This window comes from Lithobates pipiens, unplaced genomic scaffold, assembly GCF_037356315.1.
Source record: "Lithobates pipiens isolate NorthernLeopardFrog02 unplaced genomic scaffold, aLitPip1_a1.2 Scaffold_16, whole genome shotgun sequence".
NCBI classification, from domain to species: domain Eukaryota; kingdom Metazoa; phylum Chordata; class Amphibia; order Anura; family Ranidae; genus Lithobates; species Lithobates pipiens.
In genome coordinates, this window is record NW_027507748.1 from 528,817,455 (window position 1) to 528,826,768 (window position 9,314).

Sequence of the window (9,314 nt, forward strand, 5' to 3'; positions counted from 1 at the left end):
AATTACATACATGTGAATATTTTAACTATTGGATTGTCAACAGGACTTAATAGAGGTGCATTTTATTTCAGTTAACCCTTCACAAAAGTAATAGGTCTTTTGAGTTCTAAAGCGGTTGCTTATGTATCAGGAACTTTGTTTTGCTTATACATCCTGCTCCTTCTGTTCCCCAACACATATTGTTGCCAACCACATGTATATGTATGTGCATAAGAATGTTAAAAGCTTTTGATTACAAAATTGTGCCCTGAAAGGTGTATTACTAATATGAATGTTGTGGTTTTAACACCAGCATGGTTCACATTAACTGCATCAGGATATAAATTGGGTGGGAGCTGGCAACGTTCTAAATTCATGCCAGGTGATACTACGATGCTGAGGCACATCTGTTTTAAGGGCTTGTTTAAACCATCCTTTATTGCTTGATGCTCTGTATAAAGCCTCATTCGCATGGGCACTGAGGCCCCTACACAGTAAAGGGGATGTTTGTATATTTGTCGACAAGTGCTGTGTGCAGGCAGCCCATGTACGTTTATTGGGATGCAACAACTGCATGGACACAAATACTTGCCCTACTTTAAGGCCTCATGCACACTGGATATTTTTGTTTTTTTTTACATTTTTACAGCAGCTGTTTTTGGCTGTAGATGTTTTTTCCTACAGTCATTAAACACTCCATCATGTTATCCTATGTGTCCATGCACACATAGGCTGTTATCAGCAGTTTTGGGCAGTGGCGCCTGAGCAGTGAAAAAAAAAAAAAAAAAAAATAGTGGGTTCAATGCTCTAACGCTGATAAACGTTGATAAACACTCAAAAATGTCGCTCACCAGCATGTAATGTTATCGATCCATTGAAAAAAAAAAAAAATTTTAAATGTTTTACTCAAAAAAAAAAAAAATATGCTAAAACACGCTAAAAGACGCTATTGCAAAAATATTGAAAAAACTCACTGCAGAGCTACTGAAGTTTTCATAATGTTATTTTAATGTCTGGTGTGCATGAGGCCTAAAAGGCAAGTGGGCGAGTGACCAGACATTGCAGGTGCAGCAAAAATTATCCCAGCGATGCGTTTGTGGGCAGCACCACCACCAACCCATTCAAGTGACTGGTGCCGCACAGCATCCAGCCTTCTGGGATGGTGAACCAGCATTTTGAGGGTTAAAATAAGCAGTGAGCAGGTGGCATATCACCTCCTCACCACCTGTCATACAGCTCTGAAAAGTGATAGATCCACCATGGTATTTCAGAAGCGCGACAAGCTATGCAGTCAGTGTAATCCCAGCCTTACTGTTAGACACCTTTCACATTGGGGCCGCAACTGCGTTGGCCCTAAAGCACCGCTCCTTTTAGCAGCGATTTTCAGGTGCTAGCGGGAACAGTTAAAAAAAAAAAAAAAGGCATGCCGGGAATGCTAACTGCACATTGGCTGTGCTCTCGGCCAAACTATCAAACCATCCAATGGCTGGTGTCATAACGAATCACATGTGCAGCACCATAGCAGTTGAAGATTAAACAGAGGCAAAGATGGCAGCTTCCTTGGCTGAAAACGATAGGGGAGTTTACTTCCACTTTAACCCCTTTGGAAACGCTGCCCATTATTTCAATGGGCAGGGCGTTTTGGGAGCGTTGTATACAGGGCTCCCAAACCGCCCCATATATACTGCTTGCAGGACCTTTCCTAATGTCCCACAAGCGCACCACCCATGTGTAAAAAGACACACTGAAATTAATGGAAGGCAGTTTTCAGGCCCTATTTAGAGGCTATTTATAGCACTAAAACGCCTAAAAAAATGCCTCAGTGTGAAAGGGGACTTAGGGAGATTTAGGCCTCTTTCACACTAGTGTGCTTCAGCCGTGCTTTAACAAGGTGACAAAATCACATGAAAATGATCCCCCATTTAACCCTAGGTTCAAACCTGTGTGGGTTTGTGGCCTGCGTTTGCACAGGCACAGCAAACAATTTAAATGGGCTGCCGTGCCTGCATTTCTTGCAAAAAAAAAAAAAAAAGATGGTTGCACCTTTTTAGAAAAAAGGCCACAGGGAAATAGCATGAGGCTATTGCACCATGCGATTACATTGTGGTTCTTGCACCCGCAAGCATTCTGCGGGTTAATACATGGGGGTGCCATTAACCACTTCAATACAGGGCACTTAAACACCTTCCTGCCCAGACCAATTTTGAGCTTTCAGCGCTGTCGCACTTTGAATGACAATTGCGCGGTCATGCTACACTGTACCCAAATGAAATTTTTATCATTTTTTTCCCACAAATAGAGCTTTCTTTTGGTGGTATTTGATCACCTCTACGGTTTTTATTTTTTGCGCTACAAATAAAAAAATACCGAAAATTTTGAAAAAAATAATGTTTTTTTTTGTTTCAGTTTCAAAACTTTGTAAATAAGTACGTTTTCTCCTTCACTGATGGGCACTGATGGGGCTACACTGATGGGCACTGATAAGGTGGCACTGATGGGCACCAATGTGGCACCAATGAAGTGGCACTGATAGGCGGCACTGATGGGCGACACGGATGGGCGACACGGACGGACACTGATAGGTGGCACAAATTGGCACTGATAGCTGGCACAGATGGGCGGCACGGATGGGCATGGATAGGCGGCACAGGTGGGCATAGATAGGCGGCACAGGTGGGCATAGATAGGCGGCACAGGTGGGCATAGATAGGCGGCACAGGTGGGCATAGATAGGCGGCACAGGTGGGCATAGATAGGCGGCACAGGTGGGCACTCATAGGCGGCACAGGTGGGCACTCATAGGCGGCATCGGTGTTATAGTAATGGATGCCAATCAGTGCCAAACAATAATGCATGCCAATCAGTGATGCCCATTGTGGCCACTGATTGGCATCCATTATGGGCACTGATTGGCACCCATTGTGCTGACTGGCACCCTGGTGGTCTAGGGAGGATTATGGATTTTTATTACCTTTTCCCTGGTGGTCTAGTGGTGTCCCTGGTGGTCCAGTGTGGGCATCCTCGGGGGGGCTGTGCTGATAATCGATCAGCACAGACCCCCCCTGTCAGAGGAGCAGCCGATCGGCTCTCCTCTACTCGCGTCTGACAGACGCGATTGAGGGAAAGCCGATCACCGGCTCTTCCCATTTACACTGTGATCAGCCGTGATTGGACACGGCTGATCACATGGTAAAGAGTCTCCGTCGGAGACTCTTTACCGAGATCGTAGTTGCCGGGTGTCAGACTGACACCCCGCAACAACGATCGCCGCGATGCGCACCCCCGGGGGCGCGCAGCGGCTCATAATCCTAATCACGTCATATGACGTCCGGTTAGGATTATGAAACCACTTTGCCGCCGTCAATTTGTAATAGGGCGGGCGGCAAGTGGTTAAGAATGAATGGTAGCCCTGCAAGTCTCTAGAGCAGCATGTTATGACTGTGGCTGGTTGGTGGATATAGCATTGATTCCTGCAACCACAACTACCCCGCACAGTGCAAACCTAGCTTAACTGTTCACACTACGCTTTGAAAAGTCCTGCAAGCAGCATCTTTGGTGCAGTATTGGAAAAGCGCACCAAAGAGGCACCTTGCATTGTAAGTCAATGGGAATGCATCAAAAGTGCATTAGTGTGAAAGAGCCCTAACCTCCTTTATTTGTCCAGGTGACTGTTATCACCAAAAGTGACAGCAGAAAATAAAATAAAAATTTTGTGTGTTTACCAGAACAGAAATAGAGGGGAAATTGCAGTGACACAAATTGCGGTGACTACCAGGGATTTCCTGTAACTTCCTGTTATGGCTAGAAGACAAAATGTGAAGGGAAATATCCTCAATAGGACACAGATGGCCAAAAAAAACCTTACATATATAATATCCCACCCTTAAGGCCCGTACACACGATAGAGCTGCACGATTCTGGCTAAAAATGAGAATCATAAATTTTTTTTGCAAGGAACAAAGACTGCTGCACAAATACAGTGTAACATAAAATATTGCAACTACCACCATTTTATTCCCTAAGGTCTCTGCAAATTATATATATATATATATTTATATATATTTGGGGGTTCCAAGTAACTTTCTAGCAAAAAATACTGATTTTAAAGAGGAAGTAAACCCTGATGGGTTTACCTCTTCTTTGTCTCCCTGCAAAGGTAAAGCATAATGGGCTACTATGCATCACATAGTAGCCCATTATATGTCACTTACCTGATATAAGAGCCAGCGATGTCACCGCTGTCCCCTGTAGTACGGAGCATCCATATTCTTCCGGGTATCACTGCTCCGGCCACTCACAGCACGTCACTCCCACACATGCGCATGGGAGCCGCCACTAATGGCATATCGCCGTTAGCAGCGCCATGCTGCTAACAGCGATAGTGCGCCTGCATGCCATTGTCTATGGAGCATGCACCGTAGACAGGGGTGCCTGTCTTTTAGTAAATATCTCCTAAACCATGTAGGTTTAGGAGATATTTCTTGGACCTAAAGGAAAGCCTTAATCTAGGCTTACCTGTAGGTCAAAGTGATTTGTAAGGGTTTACAACCACTTTAACTTTGTAAGAAACAAGTGTCAGAAAAAGGTTTAGTCTTTAAGGGGTTAAGCTTCCCTCATTTTCAGGCAGTTCATTCCTTTGATCCAAGAAAAGCTACAATGTTTATAGTTCCCTAACAGCATGGACAATGTTGTGATAAACTGCCCGTTTTTTTTTTTTGTTTCTTTTTCCCCTTTTGACAGCTGAGTGAGCAGAAAACGCTCTACATTTGTTACATGAATTAGGCCCCTTTCACACTGAGGCGCTTTGCAGGCGCTAAAGTGCTAAAAATAGCGCCTGCAAAGCGCCCTGAAAGAGCCACTCAGTGCACTCCAATGTGAAAGCCCTGAGGGCTTTCACACTGGAGCTGTGCGCTTGCAGGAAGGTCAAAAAAGTCCTGCAAGCCGCATCTTTGGAGCTATGTAGGAGCAGTGTATTTACCGCTCCTAAAGCACCCCTTTCCATTGAAAACAATGGGGTAGCGCTCCAAACCCACCAGAAAAGCGGTTTTAACCCTTTTTCGGCCACTATCGGGGGTTAAAACTGCCCCGCTAGCCGCCGATCAGCGCCCTAAAACGATGGTAAAGCGCCGCTAAATATAGCGCCACTTTACCGCCAGCGCGCTGAGCATTCCAGTGTGAAAGTAGCCTTAATCAGGAATTCTGCATAGAGATCGGGGGGGTGGGGGTTTGAATCGACTTTCGAAAAGAGCTGCACAATTTTTAATGATTAATCATGCAGCTCTAAATCACGAAAATTGGAAGTAAAATTTAGTCCAATGAACGAGGTCTGCCAATTTTGTGCTTTCTAGAGCCGATTCCGATTTTTGCCTGACAAGAACTGGAATGTGCAGACTATAAAATTTTTGTCCGATGCAAACTCAACGTACGTTTTTTGTCCAAAGAAAATCGTAAGAGCAAGATTACATATGCTCGGAAACTAAAGAATACATACAAAAAGGTTTAACACATTACGGCACTGCTGAAGTTGTATTCTGTCATAAGAGAATTTTCGTACAGTGAGTAACCTCTTCCCTTTTCGACATGAGATTAGCATGCAAAAAAAAAAAAAAAAAGAAGGATGAATGGTCATCCAAAAATCTGATTGTGTGTACGAGGCTTTATTCTATCCAAACTGAAAAAACATATATTTTGCCCTCAGTTCTACTTTTAGATTTGTGTCCATTTACATCCACCTACCTCCAATCAAATCTGTTTTTTTTTTGTTTTTTGTTTTTTTGTGGAAGGGGATCCATCCACCTCTACCTGATCGGATCGGAGGGCAGTTGGGTGTAAATGGACAGTGGAGTCTGTTTACACCCGGGTACCCATAGAGCAGAGTGAGCTCTGTCTGTATCCTCTATGCAGAAACTGTAGGATGAGCTCAGGCGTGTTCGTGCAGCCCACATGCAGTGCCCGCCAGGAAGTCGGCACCGCAGTGTGCTAATCACAGGCAAGGAGACATTGCCCCAATGCATGGCTGCAGAGATCGGGCAATGTCTCACTGCCTGTGATTAGCGCAGCGCAGCGCAGTGCCGATTTCCTGGCGGGCTCTGCATGTGGGCTGCACCAACATGCCAGAGCTCATCCTTACTGCTCGCTCTGATCCGCAGGGGATCAGTGGGGAAATCTTGTGCTGATCAAAACTGAGTCCTCCCTGTGTGAAAAGAACCTTAAAGTGGAAGTAAACCTGACTAATAAAAAAAACGAGCAGGCAAATCTTTGTTGCTGAAGAGACATGCCATGCTCATTCACAGACTTACATTGAATACACACTGAGCTGCACATGCGCAGCTCTGCCTGCATTCCTGTCACACTCCAGCTGTGCCGGAATGATAGACTCCCATTTGAATATGCTACATGACATCATTCCCCACAACCAACCAATCCAGAGACCTGGCACATGGAAGTAGCAGAGGAAAAGATGACATTGGCTAGAGAGGGATTAACCACCGCATTGCTGGAATGAGAAGGTATTTCTATGAGTTTAATTCCACTTTAAAGCTGAACTTGAAACAGGTAGCCTTGGTTTGCACCAGTGCGATTTGACAGTTCAAACCGCATGACAAGTCGCACCCTAACCATTCAAATCCTAAGGACTAAGTTACAAACGACCTTCAAAAAGGTTCCTGCACTACTCGTTTAAAATGGCATTGCAACTTGCATTAACTTCTGGTGAACCAAGGCTTATGGGCGCTGTTTTACTGGGTAAAGGATTCCTATGCCTATCCTGAGGTTTATACAGCCCATGGAAGGGCTAGTGACCAGACTATTCTCTACGGAATAAAGATGTCACACAGGTGGCCTTCCCCTAGCCTGTGATTGGGCAGAGAGGGAGCATCAGCAGACTAATAGATTTAGCAGAATGCTCTCCTCTCCTATTGGCAGGTTCCTTCTTTGCATGCAGAACATCTGATTGGCTGCCAGTGCTGCTTCTCCATCTCCTAATCTGAGTGCTGCTGTTATAGGGGGCTGTCAGAGGTCCATACTGTTTACAATGTTATTTTTAATGACTATACAACTGTGTTATTGTCTGCCTGTCTGGGGTGTAAGCAGAATGTCTGCTGATATGTCACCTATGTGAGCCCGCTGTGCCCGGTCACTGCCGGTCAGCCCACGTGTATCACCAATACAGAGTCTATGATAACATTGCCCTCCCCAGCTTCTCACTCTGTCACTTCCCGACTCCTCCGCGACCCCAGACCTTCTGTCACCTCACCGGCTCATAAGCTACGGGGGAAGGAATAATGAAAAGCACAAAGTCCGCCCGGAAACTCTTCACCCTCTCCTGACTTATAGCAGATTACAGAGCGGGTGACAGCGGAGTCTGCGCAGCCACAGGGACGTCATGTGACCCGATCACGTCATGTCATAGGAGCACGTGACCGTCCCAACACAACTAGAGCGGAGGGCTTGAATGTATCTGAGAGTGTTTAGTGGATTGCATGGGCACTGTGTACAGGGGAGGGCTCTGATGACATGGGCACTGTGTACAGGGGAGGGCTCTGATGACATTGGAACTGTGTACAGGGGAGGGCTCTGATGTCATGGGTACTGTCTGCACAGGGCAGCATTCTGGTGGCATGGGCACTGTCTGTACAGGGAAGGGCTCTAATAGTATGGGTACTGTGTGTACAGGGGAGGGTTCGCATGGCATGGACGCTGTCTGCAAAGGGGGAATTTTGATGGCATTCGCGCTGTCTGCACAGGGGAGAATGCTGATGGCATGGGTACTGTCTGCATAGGGGAGGACTCTCATGGTATGGGTACAGTCTGAAAAGGGGGAGGGGGATTTTGATGGCATAGGCACTGTGTGTACGGGGGAGGGCTCTGATGGCATGGGCACTGTACAAAGGAGGGCTGTGATGGCATAGGCACTTTGTGTACAGGGGAGGTCTCTCATGGCATGGACACTGGCTGCACAGGGGAGGGCTCTGATGGCATGGGCACTGTGTGTACAGAGGAGGATTCTGATGACATGGGCACTGTCTGTACAGGGGAGGGCTCTGATGACATGGGCACTGTCTGCACAGGGGAGAATTCTGAGGGCATGGGCACTGTCTGTACAGGGGAGGGCTCTGATGACATGTGCACTGTCTGTACAGGGGAGGGCTCTGATGGCATGGGTGCTGTCAGTACAGGGGAGGGCTCTGATGGCATGGGTGCTGTCTGTACAGAGGAGGGCTCTGATGGCATGGGTGCTGTCTGTACAGGGGAGGGCTCTGATGGCATGGGTGCTGTCTGTACAGGGGAGGGCTCTGATGGCATGGGCGCTGTCTGTACAGGGGAGGGCTCTGATGGCATGGGCGCTGTCTGTACAGGGGAGGGCTCTGATGGCATGAGCGCTGTCTGTACAGGGGAGGGCTCTGATGGCATGGGTGCTGTCTGTACAGGGGAGGGCTCTGATGGCTTGGGTGCTGTCTGTACAGGGGAGGGCTCTGATGGCATGGGTGCTGTCTGTACAGGGGAGGGCTCTGATGGCATGGGCGCTGTCTGTACAGGGGAGGGCTCTGATGGCATGGGCGCTGTCTGTACAGGGGAGGGCTCTGATGGCATGGGTGCTGTCTGTACAGGGGAGGGCTCTGATGGCTTGTCTCTGGATGCCTCCAATGTCTAACAACCATCATGTTTTCTTTATAGCTGAGCTCCAGGCTGAGATAATGTCTAAATGCAGGAGTCATGTGTATTGTTCCTGGAATCTTGGTTTTCTCTGTGTATTTCTCCCACATCTGTTAAGGAATGCAGTGTGAGACTTTGTAGGAGCCTCCTATAATAGAGACTTCTCACTGCTTCTCTCTCTCCTTGCAGAGGGTGACTGGTCTTGTCTCTGCTCCCCTCATATAGTTTTCTGCAGGCACCCTGTAATGTGTGGAGTGTTATTACTGGGTCTCTCCCACAGCTCTGCTCTCACAGGCTACCTACCACACAGCGATTATGTCACAGCTACTTTTACAAGGCAATAACTGGGCTTGCACATGAAGTGGATTTCTGTCTGTGGTGGTGATTGTGAGATACAGTGGATATAAAAAGTCAACGCCCCTGTTAAAATGTCAAAGATAAACCATTCTCTCTCCCTAAGAGTTGGTTCACACTGGAGACTCCAGTTTATGGCACAGCAATCAAACCATATTTTATAGGTACAAGGAAGCCAGGTTTTGTTTAACCATGGCTCTTAAGCCCCTCTCATTCTAATGTTTGGTCACAAGCACTTTTTGTATAGCGTGCCACAGGTCACTATATCCCTGATGTGCCTCATTCTCAAGTTCAAAGCTGGGAGGTATGACTTTAAATTCTCAATA

General features: G+C 46.8%; 1 protein-coding gene across 3 annotated transcripts in view; it reads right to left on the reverse strand.

The window, feature by feature from the left end:
* VWA8 (von Willebrand factor A domain containing 8) overlaps positions 1-7,364 on the reverse strand; it is a 678,220-nt gene extending 670,856 nt beyond the window's left edge. Inside the window, exon 1 of one of the 3 annotated variants that reach the window (XM_077483183.1) lies at positions 7,235-7,364. The gene's annotated coding sequence lies outside the window, so the exon portion shown is untranslated. Of the gene's footprint in view, positions 1-7,091 lie in introns of all 3 variants that reach the window. The other 2 variants (XM_077483182.1, XM_077483184.1) reach the window with 2 other exon arrangements.
* Between the last annotated feature and the right edge of the window lie 1,950 nt (positions 7,365-9,314).